The sequence below is a fragment of the Schistocerca nitens genome, chromosome 9 (assembly GCF_023898315.1).
Source record: "Schistocerca nitens isolate TAMUIC-IGC-003100 chromosome 9, iqSchNite1.1, whole genome shotgun sequence".
In the NCBI taxonomy this organism is placed as follows: domain Eukaryota; kingdom Metazoa; phylum Arthropoda; class Insecta; order Orthoptera; family Acrididae; genus Schistocerca; species Schistocerca nitens.
The window spans coordinates 284,847,316-284,861,247 of record NC_064622.1 but is presented as its reverse complement, the minus strand read 5'-3'; the positions used below and the strand labels follow the sequence as shown (position 1 = coordinate 284,861,247).

The 13,932-nt window shown below is 39.7% G+C and overlaps 1 protein-coding gene across 5 annotated transcripts in view; it reads right to left on the bottom strand.

Moving 5' to 3' along the window:
- The window catches only part of LOC126203486 (protein suppressor of sable), an 81,666-nt gene that overhangs the window by 36,682 nt on the left and 31,052 nt on the right, over nt 1-13,932 (bottom strand). Inside the window, exon 1 of one of the 5 annotated variants that reach the window (XM_049937813.1) lies at nt 1,571-1,656. The exons of the other annotated variants lie outside the window; for them this stretch is intronic. The gene's annotated coding sequence lies outside the window, so the exon portion shown is untranslated. Of the gene's footprint in view, nt 1-1,570; nt 1,657-13,932 lie in introns of those variants that run through there. 5 annotated transcript variants of the gene reach the window in all.

The following is a 13,932-nucleotide window of genomic DNA, read 5'->3' as shown; positions in this document are numbered from 1 at the left end:
GAAATCAGACAGCAGTTGTAAGAGTCAAGAGATATTGAAAGGACAGCAGTTGTTGAGAAGGGATTGAGATAGGGTTGTACCCTAGCCCCAAAGTTATTCAATATGTACTTTGTGCAAGCAGTAAAGGAAACCAAAGAAAAATCTGGAGAAGGAATTAAAAGTTTAGAGAGATAAAATAGAAACTCTGAGGTTTGCTGATGGTATTGTAATCCTATCAGAGACAGCAAAGGAATTGGAAGAGCAATTGAATGGAATGGACAGTGTCTTGAAAGGAGAATATAAGATGAACATTAACCAAATTAAAACAAGTGTAATGGAATGTGTTCAAATTAAATCAGGGGATGCTGTGAGAATTAGATTAGGAAACAAAACACCATAACTAGTACTTAAATTTTGCTATTTGGGCTGTAAAATAACTGATTATGGCCAAAGTAGAGATTTAAAATGTAGATTGGCAATGGTAAGAAACGCATTTCTGAAGAAGAGAACTTAGTTAACATCAAATATAGATTTAAATTAGGAAGTCTTTTCCAAAGATATTTGTCTAGAGTGTAGCATTGTATGGGAGTGCGAAGTAGACGATAAACAGTTCAGATAAGAATGTTGTATTACAGAAGAATGCTGAAGATTAGATGGTTACAGCATGTAAACAATGAGAAGGTAATGAACAGAACTGGCAAGAAAATGAATTTGTGGCATAACTTGTCTAGAAGAAGGGATTGGTTGATAGGAAACATTCTAACACATCAAGGATCACCAGTTTAGTACAGGTGGAATTTACGGGATAAAAATGTAGAGGCACACCAAGATATGAATACAGTAAGCAGATTCAAAAGGATGTAGGTTCCTTTAGTTATTCAGACATGAAGAGTCTTGCACAGGATACAGGAAACTGTATCAACCCAGTATTCCAACTGAAAACCCTAACAGCAGCTTCAGCTTTGTCGTTAATTTCATACATATTCCTAAGTCATGTAAATAGATGAATAGTAGTCACAAATATGGTTGTCCAAATTACACTTCATAGTTCACTCCAAGCTCCTAAATTTGTGATGCTGTATTTGGATGTCCATAAACATAAATGAAATATTGGGCAACAAAATATTTTGTAACATTTGTATTCTGGGAAAGGTAACAGGTTTTAGTATACCAGTAAGTAATTGCATGCAGTAAATTTTTGGATAAAATTTCATCTTTTAATCTGGAATCAGCAACTTCAGCCATTCTTGAAAATGACACTGACATAAATCAGCTGGGTGATCAAGTTCATCATACTGGTTTCAAGAATGGGCTATGTTCTCTAACAGCATTTGTAATACATTTCAAACACACAATAACTGATATTTAAACACAAAGAATTAAACACTTTAGCTTAAAATAATTGGGTTGTCAACATGGATGTCAATAAAAATTTACCCAGGGGGCAAGGAGGGCGGAGGGCCAAGACTCTAAAATCACCAGTTTTTATTATGAACATGTTAGTTTCGAGAGATACCATGTGACATATCCCAAAGCTTATTGGTGACAGAAAAGAAATTACATCCCAATGAACTGATGGTTATTCACTCACTTCTAGAACTGTTTGAGACTTTTGTAATGAATGAAAACTCTGTACTCCAGATTCCAAGCATGCAGTGGGAAGGGCAGACACACAGGGATGGAGAGAGGAGGGGGGAGGTGGGGCCAAGAGTGCACGCTCCAGCCCCTTCCCCCTGCGGACGGCTATGTTTGTCCGGTGGGAAAATGTTTTTTTTTTTTTTAACCTTTCCATCAAATGTTAGGACCCGCTGTTTAAAACATCCTCTCTATACAAATAGCCTACGAATTTGTTCATTACTGCAAAGAAAGGAGCCTCTCCTACTCTTCCAGTGTAAAGTGTGTACATCACCTACAAAACAAAACAAAAACAAAAAAGCGCCTTATCGTGCACTTCTGAGAATAGCTGCAGCAAATCTTTCGTACTCTCTACTACTAAATGACTGTCGTCGCACACCCGGAAATTCCGAAGCACTGAATTCATTTCCTCTGCCTACGTGTAACTATACGACTACGAAAGTAACCCTAGGATGTAACAGACGCAAGGTCTGGAAGGATGTTTAACACATCTTCCAAACTGGACTAAGTTATAAGCACCATCTCCTTTCAGTCCCTTCCACGCAAATCGCGATTCATTCAATGTGTAAAGAGCTGAAAGATAAATGTGCATTAATATTATCTGTTACCACTTCGATTTTCATGTGGATATTGTTGAACGCATTGGAAACTGAAAATAGTGCTAGTAGTTAGTCGCAAGTCTTAAAAAGGCATATCGTTTACTTATGTCCTATAAAAGTACTGCAGAGCTGTGACCACCTTCCTTCTTTACCACGTGTTTTTAGTCCCCGTAACTAACACATTAATTTCGAAAAATACATAGCACTCGAAATTTGTAAGTTGTTTTTACGTATCTCGTAAGAATTTGGCTAAACATTACTAATGTACAATACATTCAAATACGCACTGCGGCAATCAACTGTGTTTATTCTGACTACATTACACAGATAATTAGAGTATTATGTAGATCCGATCTGTAACGCCTATGGTTCAAATGGCTCTGCGCACTATGGGACTTAACATCTGAGGTCATCAGTCCACACACATCCATGCCCGAGGCAGGATTCGCACCTGCGACCGTAGCGGTCACGCGGTTCCAGACTGAAGCGCCTAGAACCGCTCGGCCACGACAGCCGGCGTAACGCCTATCCTGGACAACAAAAGTGAGAAGTGCGCCACCACTACATAATGTATGTGCAGTTAAATGCGCCTATGTAGCCTACTTGAGTTTGTTTGCTTGCTTGCTTTTTAATTGCCACTGCCACCTCCAGTATCCCGGCCTGTCCCCACCCCCATCCAACGCGCCACCCGCAAGGGTCACTGACGCAACAGATCAACTATTATGCCTAAATGTGACAGTAACAAAACATAGAGGCATTCACTAATGCAATCTCAACGCAAATGTCGAGCGAAAAACCATCATCAACTCTTTAACGACGACGTTCTAAATTCATTGTGTATTTCTACAATAGAGGATTACGTATTATTTCAGAATAAATAAGCTTATCTACAGTACACGTTAAAAGTGTTAAAATCCACATTTCTTAACAGTCTTTTGCTGGAGAAAATCGTAGCCCAGACGGCGAGGAATGGATTGTTTTGAAAGGTGTCAAACTAATGATCCACCTAGCTACAGATAATTTCCTGTACAAGTTTCAGTCGAAAGCAGGCTCACCGTTCTCATGAACTTCGTCTAGAAAACAGGTTTGTTTATTTCATAAACAACATGAGGCAGTGACTGAAAGATATTCAAACGGAATCATGTAATGTCATTTTAAAACATGTTAACCGTCCCCTCTCGTCACAGACCGCTTCCCTCTGAACCGAGTGGAGATCGTTGGTTTTACGGTAATGTTCTCAACAGCAATAAATCAATACACATAAGCATTTCTATCCAAAAACTAATCAACACCCGACACAATTTGTTCGGCTAAACAACAACCTGCGTGATCTTGATCTTGCTGTCGCGCAAATTAATCTGCAGTGGACTGTCGTTTTTCCTCTCTCAGACGTTTTCTTATGTTCATAATATTGTTTCTTATGTTTCATTGTTTCAACGTTCAATCAGCGTTCTGATATCTGCTGCAGGTATTTTACTACGGAAGAACGAAAGAAAGTAAATTGCGGAAGAACGTATATGGCACAAAGAAAGAATGTAAATTAGTACATCTCCTGCATGTCATCATCTAGTGAAATCGCAAAGAACGCAGCTGTCAGCAACATGATGCTGTTCATACGCGTAGGCCAGTCACATATAATTTACAGAAATAATAATATAATGGCAATCTAATCTCGTACAACCCCAGATCACATACATTATTACGTGATCTAGGATACAATTAAGTTCAGTGTGAAAATTGACTCCAGAAGAAAAGGTGCATTTGACGCAAGTCACTAGTACACAGATGAAGCTCTGACGAGCGTCACGCAAAATATGGAACGGTGGCAAAAAGATCACCAAAACTTAATTTACTATGCTTATGGCTTTGATTGCTTCTTGTGAACGCTCTATCTCTCCCGTCCCGTAATCGAGCCGTACACGGATGTACGAAAAATCCTAAGAAATCAAAAGCGCATTTGCAACCGCATATTCAAGGTCCCACAGAAATATTAAAATTAAAATGTATTTCTACACTTGACAACATTTTTAATGTAACAATGGCCTTTCAGATTTCTGAATTAGTGTACTGACTAATGCACTAATTGTATATTTTATGGAGTAGAAAACAAAGCGTATCGTCGACTGTTATTGGAGGACCAACACCATCAAAGGACCAACGAATCTTTGCAAATACAGTGTTTCTGGGGACAGAAATTATAATTCGGAATAAGCAAAAAATTAGCTAAACTAAAACCGACGGTGTACACAGTTAAAAAAACATTTCAAACAACGCAAAAACTCTCTTACGGGTGAGAACGTTATTTTCAGTGCATTCACAACATTCTTCGAAGCGCGATAAAGTCTATTTCGGATCTGTTCTCTTAAGAATGTTCTCCCCCACGACATACACACGCTGCTCTCAAAAACAGTTGCCCCCTCACAGTCTTAAATTTTCTTACCGTTCATATTTTACTTCAGACAGTTCTGTTTCAGACAGATCTGTTTCAGACTGATCTACTAGCGATAGCGACATAGAGACAGGTAGAACTACTGTAGAATTGTGCCATCGAACATACGAATTGTGAATAAAATTCTGCTGCAGGAGTATTAAAACAACGTTCTGCGAAAAAATATTGTGCACATTTGCCATTTGTCTATTCACTGAAGCGCATGACATTCCATGGAAACTTTTCACAGAAGCTAATAAATTTTTCTATTCCAAAGCAATTACTGGCATAAATTTAACGTCGTATCATTTCTATAGTTTCTGTGACATTCTAAACATTAATACATGCCTAATAAACGTGTCGGAACGATTAATGTAATTCTTTCGAAAGACTATATTTCGCCTAGATTTGTATATAACCCTAAAGATTAGAAGTTCATTAATGACATGTAGATGTCGATTACTGTTCCACCTGAAACGAAAGCAAGGTTAACTTTCTTATATGAATGGGATCCTTGAGTTAGTACAAACGCTGCGAACATAGATTGTTTGCTAATTTCTACGAGTATAAATAAAACCGTAAACAGCCTTTCGACAGTCATTTTCATTTTTGCATCTAAGGTACGATCGAGCCTGTAGCTGAAACACAAAGTTGATGACTAGTCAGCTATAAGACTTCTTATTACTGAAAGAATACATATGAACGGAAGCGTACTTTTGTCTTCCTGGAATCTGTAATACGCCGCGAACGTGTTATAAATCTGAAGTGGGCTTCATGAATTGTAATAATGTGCATGAATTTTAATAATGTGTGGATTGAAAACTGCTGAAAATTAGGATACAGGGTAACCCACAATATCCGCACACAGACAAAAATATTCCAAGGTGATCCCGTTTGCCTTGTTTTGGAGGAAGTTCAGTCTCAAGTACGTTTGCATTTCAGTTTAAAGTGTGTTTCAGATAAGACTGTGCCGTAACCATTACAAAGAAGTGATGTCTGAGTTCGCCTGGCTCAATTCACAAAAAGCTCATAATTCGGGCGCTAACAACCTATGGTTTAAAGTAAAAATCATCAGAAGAATTCACCCTTATAACCAATGACACACAAATTCTCATTCCTTATGCTCTGATATAAAGTGAAACACGACAAATCTTTGCGCCGTGTAACAGCAGGGACTGGAATGCTAGATAAGAATGATGCAGGCCATCGTCAGTAACCATCTAAAAACATTATTTCGCATTCGCCTTAATTTATCTTGGGAAACTACGGAAAATGTAATCAATACAAGTTCATGTTTTAGCCACTACATGAGACATACAGTGGGTCTATGGGAATGTTTTCCAGATAAGATCTGCAGGTTTCCTACAAGTACCATCGGACGTTCCGACAATACTGTTAAAGTGAATATGAAATTTCACCGAAATGACTTGCTCATTTGGATACTACGTCGATGTTCAGGTTAATTAGTGAATTTGCTTTGCTATTAGGTATAAACACGATCCCGCTAAACGCTACTTATTTCTTAAGAATTTCACGTGTGAAAAAACTGGGAATTAACGTAGATCAAGAGTGCCGAGCCAAAAACTGCTGGAAACTAAAAACACTGAAATACATTCGTCATTTTGGTGATATAAATGTCCTATATGATTGTAATAATAGATAACAGCTATTCAGTCCGTGGAACATGCTTTATAGTTGTACAGAAATCTGAAGGGAAACAAAAGATATTTTAAAACAAATGTCTCTATAATGAGCTGCTGTGGCACACAAATCTACCATCAAACCACCGACGAACTCAAATTTGTACAGCAAGCCAAAACTTTTGCGAGCAATCTCATATTCATTATAATATAGGGATGTAACACCTTTCCCATACGCTAGGCTGTGTAATAAAATTTCTCTACCTTGATGGAAAACATTTATCAGTACTTTCGTGATTTGTCCACACGAAGATGTTCCTAAGTTTATTTACTTAAACATATATAATCACATGTTTTCGCCATATAAAGATGAGAGGCTACCCCTTTGAAATGAGTTTGAGTTTTAAATAAAACAACAATAAAGGCAAAATGACTGTCTGTAACCATAATGACAATTCAGTATAAATTCATATCGGTTAAAATAATTCTACTCTTCTCACTATAAGTGTTTACAATTTTTTTTAATATCAACAATATAAACCGGTAGTACAGCAGAAATCTAGCAAGTATTTGGAAAGATTCTTTCTGCCGCTAATTAAGTCTTAGGGAGGCAGCTACCCTGCATATCAATGAATACCACAACCAATAATCACGGATGGTACAGGTAAGAATAACATAATTATCCTTTTACCAACAGTCGTTAAGTCTTGCAGTTACTTCGAAATTGTTCGTCATACTATGGCAACAAAAATCTGAAACCCTGTATGTCCTCCCCAGGACGCAAGCTAGTTTTTCAAGAATGTAAAGAGGAATGGTAAATGGAATGCAGTAGTCGCTCCTAATAGTTGCGACGACACACCGGAGACAGCGACGACGGAGACTCGGAGTCTCCGTGGAGGCGGACAACCCAACTGGCGACCCGTGTCTGGTGGCTGCTGCAGCATTCCCCCCCAGCTCTTGAGCTGGGCCCCAACCCACAATTGCGGCGCAAATCAATACAGCAGTCCTGCTGGAACAGGCGTGTGGCAGCGCCAACGTAGATGAGCGACGGGTATTACACATCCCGCCGATCTGTTCGCGATGGTCCCCATCAATACAAGGGCATCATTATTGTAGAACCTGTGGAAGCATTTCAATCTTACTTACACACAGTTCATCTGCTTCCTTATTCATGTTTATCTATGCGCAGACTTTCTTTTAAAAAAAACTTCGTGCTATTTCTCACATTGTACTTCAGTAATTCTATCATTTCTCCTTTCTGTTGAATTCGCAGATGGCACGCGTGCAGAAAATTTGTCGGTACCTTAACATACAGGGTTTTACCATCTGAGTTCTATCATCATCATCATCACCACCACCACCACCACCACCACCATCATCGAAAACAACAACAACAAAAATACGACTCGCTTTCATCAGTCACTACCCAAAATAGCATCCACTAAGAAATTAGAAGGAAAGAGAAGAAGAGGAAGACCTCGAATTAGGTGGATGGAGAATATCCGGGAAGATACAGCTAGGATGGGCATCAACTCTGATTGGACAACAACTTCCCTGGATAGAAATAATTGGAAGAGGCTCGTAGAGCAGGTTATGGTCGATAAGGCCTTAGCCACGCGTAAAGTAAAAAAGTTCATCAGTCACCTACACGATGCAGTCACAGTAAAGATATCAGACCGGCTAATAACCTAAGTGGTGTCAACTAGAAAAGCTTCTACCAGGTCTTAAGCCCCATCATTTATTAGATAAAAATGTGTACGAACTAATTTTTCTGCTTTCATCCTGGAGATCAGTAAAATATTGCAAGTCGGGGAAGTAATGTTTGACTGATTGATTGAAGAGGGTTATGGGACTAAACGGCGAGGTCATCAGTCCCGCGATTCCAAAGTTACTCGCGGAAGAGAGCGGGTTCGCTAAAAGTGGACGAATCCAGTCAGACGCATCAAACTATAAAACGAGAAAGTCAAAACACAGAGTAGAAGGCATAAACGGGGAGAGCAAGGAAGCAATGTTTCGTTACTCGTATTTATACGTGACTCCCGGCTGTTCGCGATCCATAACGCCATTGTACTGTACCCAAGTGGGAGTTGTCAAGCACTTCTGCGAGTTAATCGCACTGGCTGATCCAACCGGCGACCAATCTGCGCAGCGTCTTTCGGGTAAACGATATTCCTCTTACGATTCTTGTGAGAACCTTTCTAGCATCAGAATTCCTCACAACTAGACTTGTCTGGTCGTTCCACCTTAATTGGTTATATTCAGTACTCCTGGATACTCTACAGCTGTGACTGATAAAACTATCTGTCAACCGATCGTGTAGACAAACGAAGTCACATCGCCGCTTTTAGAACGTAATAATTACAATATGTAGTACGTATCGATTAAAACACGCATACTTGTCTGCGGTGGAATTCAAACTCCTAACCCATCGTTTACAGTCAACTACAGCGATAAGTTTAACCACATTTATCATAACAAATATTCTGTTTCCAATACGTTTCTCCCGCCTGCTTAGCTGGGTGGTTAGGTGCTTGCCTCCCATGCAGCGGGTTCGATTCCCGATCATCATCATCATCATCATCGTCATCATTTCATCCTCATCACCGGAACGCAAGTTATCCAGTGTGGCGTCGACAGAAATAAGACTTGCACTCGGCGGCCGAACTTCCCCTTCCCCAAATGGGGCCTCCCGGCCAACAATGCCATACGCCCATTTCATTTCATTTTCCTCCCACTGTGTGTTCCGATACTCCTAGAAACCTGTTAGTTATAAACATGAACATTACGTAGCATGTAACCTGGATGACAGGGTAGAACATCATTTTTTCTCAATGGGGATCCACTGTCTTATCCAGCGAGACCTCGCTGCGTACAAAATTATTAGCTTATGCTGAACAGCGAGCTTTTCAACCAGCGTTATTGTCTGCCACTCTTTTACGCAATTCAAACAAATAAGGTTTTAATGACGGTTTGAGAGCTGGTTACAAGAGCTGTTACTTTTCATGGTTACAGTGTACTCCCATTTAACAATTAGTATCGTAGATGCGTCTTGTCAACCGCTACTTCTCCTACGTGTACCTCTTGTTTGCAATTTCATTTTCAAAATGTTCAAATGTGTGTGAATTCCTATGGGACCACATTGCTGAGGTCATCGGCCCCTAGAATACTACTTAAACTAACTTATGCTAAGAACAATATACACACCCATGCCCATGGGAGGACTACACCCTCCATCGGTAGGGACCGCGCAATTTCATTCTCATTTCTAGATTTTGGTGTGCAGTAAGGGAAAGTTAGGACAGTCACAAAAGCAAAAATACCAAATGAGCCTGTACGGAATACCACACACTATCGTAAATTTTACCACTTAACGAAGCAAGATAACAACGTGCATTCTTCCTTATGAGACTTAATGCTTTCCCGATTTTTCCTTGTTTCTCTCGTTCTACAGTATAAATGAGGTGAAGACGCACGTTATCCATTTATAGTTAACGAAGCTCTGAATAATGTCAGACATACGCAAAATACGTATCAAAATATCGCTCCGCAGATGAGCCAGTCACATGGTGCCGCTCTAGCGTTTTCGTAACCTGATAGCTACTTACATACATCACAGGGTGGTAGTTAAATATTCTTCTAGAATCAATACATCTGGGAAACGCCCCCGTTATAATAGTAAAAGGGTAATTGGATGACAGATGTGCAAATATGTGATAAATGGCCTAGAAAGAGAGAAATATTACGGTTTCGGCCTAGAAAAAGAGAAATATTACAGTTTATCGTTCCGTCAACGACGACGCCCCGTACAAATGAAACACAGACTCTCATTTAAATAACCGTGCTTATTTTAAAGAAGTCACGCTGGCTTTCCCGTAAAATGATGCACGGAAACAACGGAAAACTAAAGCTGAATGGTCGAACGGTGAATAAAATCTCTTATCCGAAACGAATCCAGTGTAAGAACCACTGCATCACTTAACTCAATAAAACTGTCAGATTACACCAAACACGCAGTGGGCAAGTACCTGAAAAAAACGTGTGTGGATATTTCGTATTGCAATAATATATAGAACCCATAAGTCGTTAGCGCATCAACTATTTCGAATGCAGACGAAACACAAAATTTCTATTTAATAGAAATACCGTATAAAGTTAATAGTCCTTATCCTATTCTGATATAATAGCTCTGATTCTCCGCAACCTATACGTGAGGAATAAAAGTAGTAAAAAACAGCAAAATTATTTTATCACCCTCCACTACCTCACAGCACGAAATGTCCTGCCAAAGGAAACAAAATGAACGATAACACAAATGAAAAAATCCCAAGCCTATTATGTGGGGCGTCACGACATACCTACAATATAGTTTGTTGAGCACAATCACCTACTGTGTCAATAGCTATCGGTAACGTTATTATCTATGCTAAATATTATACAAATTGGTAGCGCCGAAAGTTTCTTTACAAAGTAGCCCGCAGATACAATGTTCCGGCGCAGGACATATTGCTCCGCACTTCGCAACACGGAAAGAGAAATGCTGTAGCAGAGTATTTGTTTCCCGGTCATTAGATTAGTCTAGTGCTTAACTCACAAGTACGTTGTTATTTTGTGTGTGTGAGAGAGAGAGAGAGAGAGAGAGAGAGAGAGAGAGAGAGAGAAGGAGGAGGAGGAGGAGGAGAAAGCGCGCGATGAGCGACGGGGAGGGAGGGAGAGTGATAGAGATTTATGGGGGGGGGGGGGAGGACTGCAGAGCTAGAGAGGACGGGAAGCAGCTCGGTGCAGTGTCACAGTGAAAAGGAGGGGAGGGGAGGGACAGACTGTGTGTGTGTGTGTGTGTGTGTGTGTGTGTGTGTGTGTGTTCATTCAAGTACGACCGTGATATTCTGCTTCCTAGAACACGGTGCCATTTAATTCAAAAATGGTTCAAATGGCTCTGAGCACTATGGGACTCAACTGCTGAGGTCATTAGTCCCCTAGAACTTAGAACTAGTTAAACCTAACTAACCTAAGGACATCACAAACATCCATGCCCGAGGCAGGATTCGAACCTGCGACCGGAGCGGTCTTGCGGTTCCAGACTGCAGCGCCTTTAACCGCACGGCCACTTCGGCCGGCTGGTGCCATTTAATTACTGTATCTGAATAGGCCCTTCTCAAACTATTGACACGAGAAGAAATTCGTATGGTGAGGACAAACAACACATATTCAAAGCCATCATGAGCATATTTGCTCCTCCAATTGTGATTTTCGGAGTAGACATCTAATTACTTTGGTTTAAAAAATATATTACTTTGTCTCATCTTCGCCGTCCCTCTTTTTTTTTTAAAAAAAAAAGATGTTTGTATCTATTAATTCAATATTTTTCCGTGCTAGAAGAAGTGCCTGAAGTCATTTGTGAAATGGTCGAATGGCACTGCTGGCCGGCGGATCCGCCTGGGGTACTTCGGCTCAGTGCAAGTCTTGCTATTTGACACCACTTCGGCCACTTGCGTGTCGATAACTAAACGACGACGATGAGGACAGCACAACACCCAATTGCCTAGCGGACAAAAATCTCCAACGCAGACGGAAATCGAACCTTCGACATCAACCTGTCGAGGCAGCTACGCTAATCATTTGATCACGAGATACGGGCTCAATCTTTGGTAATGAGTGGAAATCAAGCGCGTTGCACTTTAATAGGGTAAAGGAAAACTGTAATCATACAGAACCGCATAGAGATTTAGAGAACCCGAAACATTATTTTGTATGTCAGTTTTTCCTCTCGGTCCATGTCACAAATCTCTTATTTAAATCGTCGGATACGGAATACATCACATTCTTCCTGAACAATATATTAATTTCAATGTAGAACCCAGAAGCCTACTTACATGTAACATCCAAGGGGCAGTATTACCTCTTTCTCTCATGCATGTAACGAAGGCTTACCCATTTATATGAGGAATACAATTGTTTTACGTGGAATCCAACCTACTGTACAAACTGACATTTTTCACAGCCATGTAGACAAGTTTTTAATTCCTACTCACACACTCATCATCTGACATTAACACGAATAATTAAAAAAATCACTGAAACCTATAATAAAACACCGACCCCCTTTAATAATATATTTCAATCGCTCGTCCCTCCCACTCCTCATAATGATCGTTCATATTCTGTCGTTTGTTTAGCCAAATCTGAAATGATTTTAGGTACGTAACACGGTGGTTCAGTACCTGGAGTTGAATATTCCAGAAACCATGGATAATTAATGGTTTTCCTAGTACATAACATTCTCCCCGTATCGACAAAATATCATCAAACGTCATGGAAAAACAAATGCAACGGGTGGAAAGCAATGATGTGAATCTGTTAATAAAAACATAAGGGACTGTTTACATTTTTGGTGTAAGAAAGGCGTCGACGCTTGTAGAATCATTTATGGCACCATAGAGTGTAAAGCAGCCCGCAGGCGAAAACATGGCTTTTTACGAGAAGTTTAGAATGTGGCCAGGCTCTCAAATTTCAATAAATTACAAAAAACTATAGAGGTGGGTGGCATACTGGTTAAGACACTAAACTTCTATCAGAGAAATAGGTAATCCATATCATTGCACGAGCACAAGTATTTTTGTTTATTTGCAGGGCCATCTTCCGCAGCAGCTGTTCTTCACCAGACGCCTTACTTTTATTTGCAAAACACGTTCGTTAGTCTTCCTGGAAATATGGTATACGTACTGTTTCGAGATTTGGATATTAAATTGTACGCCAAATTTATTTAGAAAAAATATTTTTAATCTACAAATGGCAAAGTACAGAAACGCTATCTACTTGTATACAGTCTTTCCAGAATGACCACAGAGGAAGCTTTGAAGTACACTAAAAACGAAACGCGTCTCATGGAAAAGAGCCTTAAAATACTGTAAGCGTCAGACGGAAGAAAGAATAATAATTTGGGTTTCACTGGCCTTTGTACATCAGCCATTCAGCTGATACGAGCGGGAAAGGTTTAGGTATGTAATGTATTTTCCTATTTGAGTTTTAACGTTTTTAGAACTGAATGTTTTTATTATAATGGCATTCAGTTCAGATTCATTTATATCAACATTCATGCCTTAAGACAGTATTCGAACACACTACATCCGGTTTACGAATCAAGACCACTTGACATCCACGCTATGGTTTTCGTAGCTTCCCTAAATCACTCCACAAAACATGCTGTATTGGTTGCACTGAATATCCCTTGGCCGATTGCCTTGCCCATTCTCCTTCAACTGAGTAAGTGATGCACCGACGCATAATCCAAGAAATACATCATATTCATGCAAAATTCTTACAATTTTTTTACACCTAATACGAATTATTGGGAACATCAAATAAAAGAACTATATTTCTCATAGCCGTTAGGTTTTCTACCACAATGAAATGAGCTGACAGAACCAATGTGATATCTTTCCCTAAATTGCATTTGTATCTAAGTAAACCGCATAAATCAAGAACGACAAAGAGGGAAGGAGATGATAATGTCAGACGTAAAATGCGAGAGAGAAAAAAAACTACCTATATAAATCCATTCCTTAACGAGCAAAGTATAAAAATATGCACAAGAAAGAACGGTAATGGCAAGACATATAGTATACCACGTGGTAGCCACAATGACGGCTGAAAA